This window comes from Vidua macroura, chromosome 8 (assembly GCF_024509145.1).
Source record: "Vidua macroura isolate BioBank_ID:100142 chromosome 8, ASM2450914v1, whole genome shotgun sequence".
Classification (NCBI taxonomy): Eukaryota; Metazoa; Chordata; class Aves; order Passeriformes; family Viduidae; genus Vidua; species Vidua macroura.
The window spans coordinates 693,507-703,106 of NC_071578.1; the positions used below are offsets into that span (position 1 = coordinate 693,507).

At 55.3% G+C, this 9,600-nt stretch overlaps 1 protein-coding gene across 15 annotated transcripts in view; it reads right to left on the minus strand.

The window, feature by feature from the left end:
• The window catches only part of JAKMIP3 (Janus kinase and microtubule interacting protein 3), a 64,625-nt gene extending 61,168 nt beyond the window's left edge, over positions 1-3,457 (minus strand). For all 15 annotated transcript variants that reach the window (XR_008438188.1, XM_053984180.1, XM_053984179.1 and 12 more), the window contains exon 1: positions 3,384-3,457. The gene's annotated coding sequence lies outside the window, so the exon portion shown is untranslated. The remainder of the gene's footprint in view (positions 1-3,383) is intronic.
• Positions 3,458-9,600: the final 6,143 nt, after the last annotated feature.

Consider the following 9,600-nt stretch of genomic DNA (forward strand, 5'->3'; position numbering starts at 1 on the left):
CCACTGGTCACTGACCCCAAACAACCTTCACCAGAATCCAGCCCAGCAATCCCTGCAGGTGAACAATCTCCACACCACATTCCACATGGGGAAAGCAAAGGGGCAGAGATAAAGATTGTTTTCTCTTCTTCTCTCTGTGCAATCCTGAGAGACAGAATTGTGTCCCTCTGTCCAGAGAATGTGAATGCCACGCTTTGTGCCTCATGCTGGGTAAAACCTGGGTGGTTACAGGAATGGGATGAGCTCTGAGGACCCTCCCAAGCCCTAACCCAGCCCAGCCCATGCTCCACCCCATGGGGTCAAAGCCCAGCCCGCAGCCCCTCCCTGGGCAGCGGTGCCTCCAGGCTGGGCCAGCTGAGCTGGAACCACCAACAGGGAAAACAGAGCCAGCAACATGAGCTGAGGGGACAGAAAAGCCACTTTCTGCAGCTTAAAGTGACCCTTTAGAAGAGTCCCTGTTGGCCGTGACCTTGTCAAGGTCGACTGACCACAGCACCAGTGCAAGAGCTCCAACCCCAGGAGCTGCACTGGATTTGAGGACAGCCAAGCCTCCACACCCTGCTGCTGGCCTGTGTGTTTGAGGAAACCCTTTTATCCTCCAGACAGTCTCTCAAGCCTTTCCCAGCTGTCTCTCCTCAGGCACTGCCTCTGCTCCACAGATGAAATCCATTGAACCCTCATCTGGATTCCACACCAGCAGCAAATAACAAATCCCTGATCACGTGTGCCTGCAAAGAGCTGCGGGTCTGCACAGGAGTGAGGAGGTTTTCAAAAGTCTGCCACCGTGCCATTCTCCATTAGAGTCATTTCCACAGAGTTCTGTTCAACCCTGAGACCTTTGGGGGTTTATTTGGGCATGGCTCACTTGGCTGTAGTTGCAAAGGAAAATCAGGAATTAGCTTTCCGGGTGAAATGACTGCTAGAAATGGATCAGCATTTTGTCACTACGGCACCAACCCTCGATGCTCTGGGAGAAGGAAGCTCTCTTCTCCTCTGCATGCAGGTACCTGCTCCTGGCCCGCTGTGGGCAAATCAAGACAGGATCCCACGAGTGATTTCATTTGGATTTCTGACGTATTGGCTAATATTTGTCAGCTTTTACCATAAAATATATTAATACAAATGTTTTGTGTCTTAAAATTGTTCAGTGCTGTTAGAGTCTCGCTCCCAGAGTGGTTGGATGGGTTCTAATCCTACATCCCAGTCAACCAGGATCTGTAAAATTTTTAGGACTTGCTTTTTAAATTGTTTTTCCGTTTAAGCTGAGCCTCTGTTCCTGATCATGCATGAAGAGCTGCAGCACAGAAGGTGCCAAGCTGAGAACACATGTTTTAAGGGAAAATGTTAAAGGTCATTATTTAAAGGCCTTCACTTGTTAACATTCATTTGCTGATGCTACTTTGAATTCAAGCCATCTGCAATAAAAAGTAATATTATAGCGATGCATTTTAGGAGGAAAAAAAGCAAAGTTTTACTCTTCATGTAAACTGACAGTGCACTGGGAAACTTGGTGAAACTTCACCACGTGGGAGGTGTTGACAACTGAGCACATACCAAGGGAAGGCTTTACAGGCACACGGTTCCACAAATACACCCCAGACTGGTGTTTGTCAAGACAACCCATGTGAGCCTTCAGCACATTCTTTAAAGCCTTATTCAAGTGGGGTGTTGTTTTCTCCATCAGGGCCCTGGTGACAAATGCACTTTCCTCTGGTCAGGCCGTTCTTGTGGCCTCGTGCTGGTGCCACTGCAAACCCTTAATCACCACTGCAAACACTAAAATTCCTACCAGTCTGACATTTGCAGGTGAAGAGCAAGGGTTATGGCTCAGGAAGCTGCCAGGAGCCAACACAAAGCAGGCAGAAATTGCACTGCAAAGTAAAGTGGTCTGCCCTGAGAAAGGTTCAGTTCCTGAGCATTTATTGAGCACCCAGCAAGCCCTTACACAGAGAGAGGAGCCCAAGTGCAGAGAGGTGCCAGGTTAAGGATGCTGCATGCCAGCTGAGAGCCCAGCCTGGCAGCTGTGAGTCTTTCTTGCCAGGAAATTATTGTTTTGTACTACAGACATTTCTCTGGCTGTATCACAATGTGTGAAATAACAGGCAAAAGTCAACGGGACTCCAATGTGTTTTCTAATTTCTGTCTCCGTTTTTAGCAGTGTCAGTAGGGGCATCCCATGAACTGAAAGGAAAAAGGATCTGGATGAGATAAATCACATTTAAAATGACTGAGAGAGCAAGCGGCTGGGCAGAAAAATGAAAGAACTTTTTTTTTTTTTAGGTTAAATAGCGCAGAATAGAATCAAAAGCCCAGACTGGCTTGGGTTGTGAGGGCCCTTCAAGCACATCCCATTCCCTACCATGGACAGGGACAGCAGTGTCACGCTGTCAGGGTGCTCCAAGGCCCGTTCAGCCTGGCCTTGGGCACTTCCAGGACTGGGGAGCCTGCTTTCCTGTGAGGACAGGATTGCCATGGGAAGCAGTTCTGAGCCACGCCGTGCACGGAGTTCAGCAAGCAGGAAATGCCCGAATCAGCTCCCCGGCGAGCACAGACACAGACTGTTTGTCACAGCGATTCATCAGGGCGTGCATTAGCCCAAACACCAACACCCACAGCTGCAGAGGAGATCCAGCAGCAATCTCTGACCCTGGCACTTCAACTGCATCACGCACGACAGAGACTCCATAAAATCCTGAGGGACAGAGGGAGCAGGAAGGTGCAGCTGGGCCCCAGTGCCAGGCAGAGCCATCCCCTTCCTGGCATCCGAGAGCAGAGCTTCGCAAATCAGAGCCACGGTTATCACCCCCCCGGGGGGGGGAACGGGGGGAAAACCTCAGACACAGAATGCCAAACAGCACACCTGCAAATGGAGCCTACGAGCCTTAGTGCAGCAAATCTGGCTGGCTGGCTGTCTGTCTGTCTGTCTGTCTAGCCCACATTACGTCCATATTTACAGAGACATCACACAGGTCAGCACCGATTAATCAGCACAGGCAGGCACTAATTAAGGAGCATAGTTAGGCACTCATTAGCGAGCACAGGTAGACGCTAATGAAGGAGCACAGGTAGGCAGAAACCTCAGTCCCTCATGCTGCACACCGAGGGAGTCCCTGCCTGCAGCGCACTCCAGATAAAACCTGTAGGCTGCTCGAGCAGACACATTTACAGAGATTTTTACGATCCACGCTGAAAAAGGCTGAAAAAAATAATCCATCCCTGCTGCATATGCTTCTATTTTCCCTCTCTGCCCTCTAAACAGTGGGATCGGATGAGGAGTGATGCATCGATTGGTCCAGGGAAGCACGGAGAGGACAGGGAAGGAAAATAAAATAAAAAATACTAAAAATCCCCCAAGCGTAGAGTAAAATGTGCTCACCACGTACCTCGAGCGCGGATCCGAGCAGTCGGAGGAGCTACGGACAGGTTTCCCCGGCAGGCTGCGGGATGAGCTCAGTGCCGGCAGGCTCAGCCATTGCGGAGTCACTGCAGCTCCGGCAGCACGTCAGCACCGCTCCCGGCTCCAGAGCCCTCCCATCCCGAGATCAGCACCGCTCCCGGCTCCAGAGCCCTCCCATCCCGAGATCAGCACCGCTCCCGGCTCCAGAGCCCTCCCATCCCGAGATCAGCACCGCTCCCGGCTCCAGAGCCCTCCCATCCCTGCCTTCCCATCCCGAGATCAGCACCGCTCCCGGCTCCAGAGCCCTCCCATCCCGAGATCAGCACCGCTCCCGGCTCCAGAGCCCTCCCATCCCGAGATCAGCACCGCTCCCGGCTCCAGAGCCCTCCCATCCCGGGATCAGCACCGCTCCCGGCTCCAGAGCCCTCCCATCCCGAGATCAGCACCGCTCCCGGCTCCAGAGCCCTCCCATCCCTGCCTTCCCATCCCGAGATCAGCACCGCTCCCGGCTCCAGAGCCCTCCCATCCCGAGATCAGCACCGCTCCCGGCTCCAGAGCCCTCCCATCCCGAGATCAGCACCGCTCCCGGCTCCAGAGCCCTCCCATCCCGGGATCAGCACCGCTCCCGGCTCCAGAGCCCTCCCATCCCGAGATCAGCACCGCTCCCGGCTCCAGAGCCCTCCCATCCCGAGATCAGCACCGCTCCCGGCTCCAGAGCCCTCCCATCCCTGCCTTCCCATCCCGGGATCAGCACCGCTCCCGGCTCCAGAGCCCTCCCATCCCGAGATCAGCACCGCTCCCGGCTCCAGAGCCCTCCCATCCCGAGATCAGCACCGCTCCCGGCTCCAGAGCTCTCCCATCCCGAGATCAGCACCGCTCCCGGCTCCAGAGCCCTCCCATCCCTGCCTTCCCATCCCGGGATCAGCACCGCTCCCGGCTCCAGAGCCCTCCCATCCCTGCCTTCCCATCCCGGGATCAGCACCGCTCCCGGCTCCAGAGCCCTCCCATCCCGGGATCAGCACCGCTCCCGGCTCCAGTGCCCTCCGTTCCGTCCCTTCCCAGCCGGCCGGGGATGCTGCTCCAAACGCGGCCCTCCGGCGCTCAGGGCCCCTCGCTCCGGCCGGGATCGGCATTTCCAGCTCCATGAGGAGCCAAAGCTCTGCATCCAGCACAGCTGGGACCCGCCCGGGGCTGCTCCTCCAGCGGGGCTGCCTTGCTGGAAAGGGCAGGGGGGGTTGAAGGACACTTGGATTTAAAAACAGCTACCAAGCTTTGCACTTGCTCCGAGCAATAGAGATGGGATCAAGTTCTAGAGTCATGGAATCACGGGCTCTTCTGGGTTGGAAGGGTTCTCAAATCCCAGCCAGTGCCACCCCTGCCATGGCAGGGACACCTCCCACTGTCCCAGGTGCTCCAGCCCCAGTGTCCAGCCTGGCCTTGGGCACTGCCAGGGATCCAGGGGCAGCCACAGCTGCTCTGGGAATTCACCCTGTGCCAGGGCTGCCCACCCTGCCAGGGAGCAATTCCCAATTCCCAATCTCCCACCCAGCCCTGCCCTCTGGCAGTGGGAGCCATTCCCTGTGTCCTGTCCCTCCCTGTTTTGTCCCCAGTCCCTCTCCAGCTCTCCTGGAGCCCCTTCAGGCCCTGGCAGAGCTCTGAGCTCTCCCTGGAGCTGCTCCTCTCCAGGTGAGCCCCCCCAGGTGTCCCAGGTTAGCTCCAGGGCAGAGGGGCTCCTCTGGACTCCCTCCAGCAGGTCCGTGGTCCATGGAAACCCACCCCTGTGGAAGGGCAGGGCAGGCACTGGGGTGTATCTCTTACAGGAATGGCATTCCTGGTACCAGCGTGCTCTGAGGTGACCTGGGAGTGCTGGGCGGGTGGCAAAAGGCAGGAGTTGTTGCAAGGCCCTGTAAGGTTCGATTTGAGGACTAAAACCTATGGATATAAAGCAGGTCTGTAACCCCCAGAGTGCTGTATCCCACTGCTCCTCATACCTGAGGGAAATACCCATTGTCAATATTCACTCGCCCACTGAAAATTCCCCTTTCCATCAGAAACTAAACCCAAATATGCATAAAAGAAATGCATTTGGGTACAAGATACTTCTAACAGCCCCACACCACCAAGTTCTCTACAAGCAAATAGGATATAGGGCATATTTGTTTGATTTTGTGTCTTCTTGATATGAAAAGCAGTGAAGACTGGGGAGAAGAGTGGGAAGTGTTGCCAGTGTGTATCCATGAACTGCTGACAGGAATGACAGAGTGATCTGAGTGCAGGGCTGGGAAGCAGAAACCTACCCTGGAGCACAGCTTCACTTTTAGAAAGGAGGGTCCAGGGGTTTTTCCCCCTTAAACAACAGCTAGGTAACTGGAACTTTCCATTGAAAATCTTCATTTTCCCTCCATCCAAAGCTCACAACTGTGCAGGACAAGAAACATGTCCCTGCTAACCAGGTTCCTTAGAAGCTTGTTCCTATTTTCGTGGATCCCCAAGGCCGTGTTCCCCCTGCCTGCTCCCTGCTGGGTGGTTCAATTATCCTTGGCCAAAGGGGCATGTAGAGGCACTTGGAGACAACAGGACTGGCTGCGGCTCTGAGAGCTGTGACAACAACAGCTCTGGGACAAATAAAACTGGGTTCTATTTTTAGAGCTGAATTGCAACACTTTGTGGGAGTTTGTAAGCAAAACAAGTCACGTTGCAGGCAGTGTTGTAAGTGACCTACAGCGAGAGCCCAGCAGTGCTTTGCATCACTCAAAGAATTGGGGTTTGTTTTTCAGCTGGCAAGTGCTCAGGAGAAGCATTCCTCTGGCAGCTTCCATGGGCTGAGCTGTACAAAAATGAGAATGGACTTAAAAACCTGAAGTTAGTAAGTAAAGAGGAGCTGAAGGAATTTTCATGCCCTGCTTTTCTGATTCACACTGGAAGTGGTCAGAGTTTCTTCCATTGCAAGACTGAGAAGCAAACCAGCAGCACTCTGGGTTTAAGCCCTGCTTTGTGCCCTGCCCAGCTGTGCCAGCACAGGTTCTGGGCTCCCTGTGGCACCGAGCTCAGGTCAGGCAGGATCAACCCCCCTGTGCAGCCACCACAGAACGGCACAAAGTGTGTGGGGATTGCTGAGGAACGTGACAGACACGGCCCAGGGCACGGCACAGCCCTGCCACGGCAGCAGCCACACCACACACAGGCTTCTGTATTGACGCTCCAATGGAATAAAATCAGAGAATCAGCAAACCCCACAAGGGTTTGGGCTGCAAGGGACCTTAAGGCTCATCGTGTTCCACCCCACGCTGTCCCACGTCACAGCCCGGGCGAGCAGCAGCACGGAAAGGACGCAGGAGAAGCTGGTGGTTAATAATGAACCTGATTCCAAGAAATGCTCAGCATGAAATACACGTACGGTTCCATTTCCAGGGGCAGCCAGGGAGGTTAATGACCAACCCCTCGGTGGGATGGAGACTGGGAGTGCTCAGATTTCAGCGCGGGTGGAGCCTGTGTCTGCACAGGAGAGCAGCAGTCACGGAATCACCGAATCATTTGGGTTGGAAAAGCCCTCCAGGATCACCGAGTCCAGCTGTGCCCCATGCCCACCCTGTCCCCAGCCCAGAGCTCTGAGTGCCACCTCCAGGAGTTCCCTGGACACCTGCAGGGATGGGCACTGCAACCCTCCCTGGGCAGTTCCAATCCCTGACCCCCTTTCCACGGGGAAATTCCTGCTGATCCCACCCTGAGCCTGCCCTGGCCCAGCCTGAGGCCGTTCCCTCTCCTCCTGTCCCTGTTCCCTGGAGCAGAGCCCGACCCCCCCGGCTGTCCCCTCCTGGCAGGAGCTGTAGGCACATTTTCCCAAATCAGTCCTGAAATTCCCACTGTCTCACATTGTATGGCTAGGAAGTGGGTGGATTACTTTGATTTTTATTAGTAAGAAACCAAAGAAATGTCAGTGAACATTATCAATTTCTAAATTAATGCAAGTTTATTGCTGGTTTGGGATTACAAACAACTTCTGTGCAATGCCTGAAATACCTGTCCCTGCAGCTGGGCTGAGCCCTCATGGCAGGCCCAACCCAGAGCCTGAAAACCAAACACAAAGTTGAAGCTGTCTGAGCAGCAAGTGTGACTCCACACCCCAATCATTGCCTTTGTTATTCTGTGGAGGAGATGGTCACTGTTTCTGGCTTAAAAGGAATTAATCAATACATGATTGGTCTGTGACATGCAAGTAAATAAGATTAGAGCGAGTCCCAGCTGTGCAGAGGATCGCAGTGCAACAAATCGATAACCTTTCAAAGACTTCATCTGACAACAGGAAAAGTCACTATTTTTCCTGATGACAGCGCAGTGAGTTTCTGTCAATAACCCAAAAGTTTCTGCCATCGAATTTTACATGAAAATAAAAGCATTCATCCAATGACCGATGAAAGAGCAGCTGTGGCTGCCCCTGGATCCCTGGCAGTGCCCAAGGCCAGGCTGGACACTGGGGCTGGAGCACCTGGGACAGTGGGAGGTGTCCCTGCCATGGCAGGGATGGCACTGGGTGGGATTTGGGGTCCCTTCCAACCCAAACCCTTCTGGGCTTCTGTGATTCCACGATCCCCATGTCCCTCCTGAGGCAGGCAGCCCTTGCTGTGTGCCCGCAGTGCTGAGCCCCGGTTCCTCACACCCGAGTCAGCGCTGGCTGCAGCAGAGGAGCAGTTCTGGGGTGCAGGACCTGCTGAGCCCCCTGTTCCTGTCAGGGCTGGCTGCAGCAGAGGAGCAGTTCTGGGGTGCAGGACCTGCTGAGCCCCCTGTTCCTGTCAGGAGAGGAGCAGGTTCCTGGAGGCAGGACCTGCTGAGCCTCCCGAGGAGCGGCTGCCGTGCCCGTGCCCGGGAGGGCAGGCTGGCAGCAGGGAGCAGGGAGCTGGGAGGGCAGGCTGCAAGGAGCAGGGAGGGCAGGCTGCTGGCAGCAGGGAGCTGGCAGCAGGGAGCAGGGAGGGCAGGGAGCAGGGAGCTGGGAGCAGGGAGCAGGGAGGGCAGGCTGCAGGGAGCAGGGAGCTGGGAGGGCAGGCTGCAAGGAGCTGGGAGGGCAGGCTGCTGGCAGCAGGGAGCTGGGAGGGCAGGCTGCAGGGAGCAGGGAGCTGGGAGGGCAGGCTGCTGGCAGCAGGGAGCTGGGAGGGCAGGCTGCAGGGAGCAGGGAGCTGGGAGGGCAGGCTGCTGGCAGCAGGGAGCTGGGAGCAGGGAGCTAGGAGCAGGGAGCAGGGAGGGCAGGCTGCCGGCGGCAGGGAGCTGGGAGCAGGGAGCTGGGAGGGCAGGCTGCAGGGAGCTGGGAGCAGGGAGCTGGGAGGGCAGGCTGCAGGGAGCTGGGAGCAGGAAGCTGGGAGGGCAGGCTGCAGGGAGCAGGGAGGGCAGGCTGCTGGCAGCAGGGAGCTGGGAGCAGGGAGGGCAGGCTGCTGGCGGCAGGGAGCTGGGAGGGCAGGCTGCAGGGAGCAGGGAGCTGGGAGGGCAGGCTGCAGGGAGCAGGGAGGGCAGGCTGCCGGCGGCAGGGAGCAGCAGAGCACTGCGGGAGGAGCCGGGAGCGGGACCTGCTCCTCGCTATCCTGTTAAACCCGGCGTTTGCTCCTGCCACGGACAGCTCTCCCCCGAGTTCCTCACTAGAACAGAGCTGGTTCCGTTCTCCCTTTTTATCCATCTTCTATACAGTGTCATACCCACATCTTAACATCCTGGCCTTGTCCTTCTGGGAAGGCTACAAAGCAATATTCCTCACTCTTGCAATAGCTCCCGGACAATTTACGGATGTGTTTCTCTTAGGCTTTGTGACTCGGCTGCAGAAAGGCACAAGTGCAAACAATTCCACACAAGGCAAAAGAGCCTGCGTGCTTTAATTGAGTTAATACTTTGGCTAAATAAAATCAGGTTTTATGTGTTTGTCTTTACAAAGTCTCAGCAGTAAATCAGTATCTGCTTTCAAATAACAACACAAGTTAAGTGGTTCCCGCTGTCGAGAGCCCTGATGGCATCGTGTCAATTAAAGACCGAAAGGAGAAGATTTATTATTTTTTATTATTATTTATTAATTTTCTTGGAGCTGTTCTGTGCAGGGCTGAGTCGGACTCGATGATGCTTGCGGGTCCCTTCCAACCCAACCACGCTGTGATTATGACCTATTTTAAGGCCATGTATCCTTTGCTGTCGGGGCTGGCTTAGCGGCCGCAAGCTGTGATTTTGCA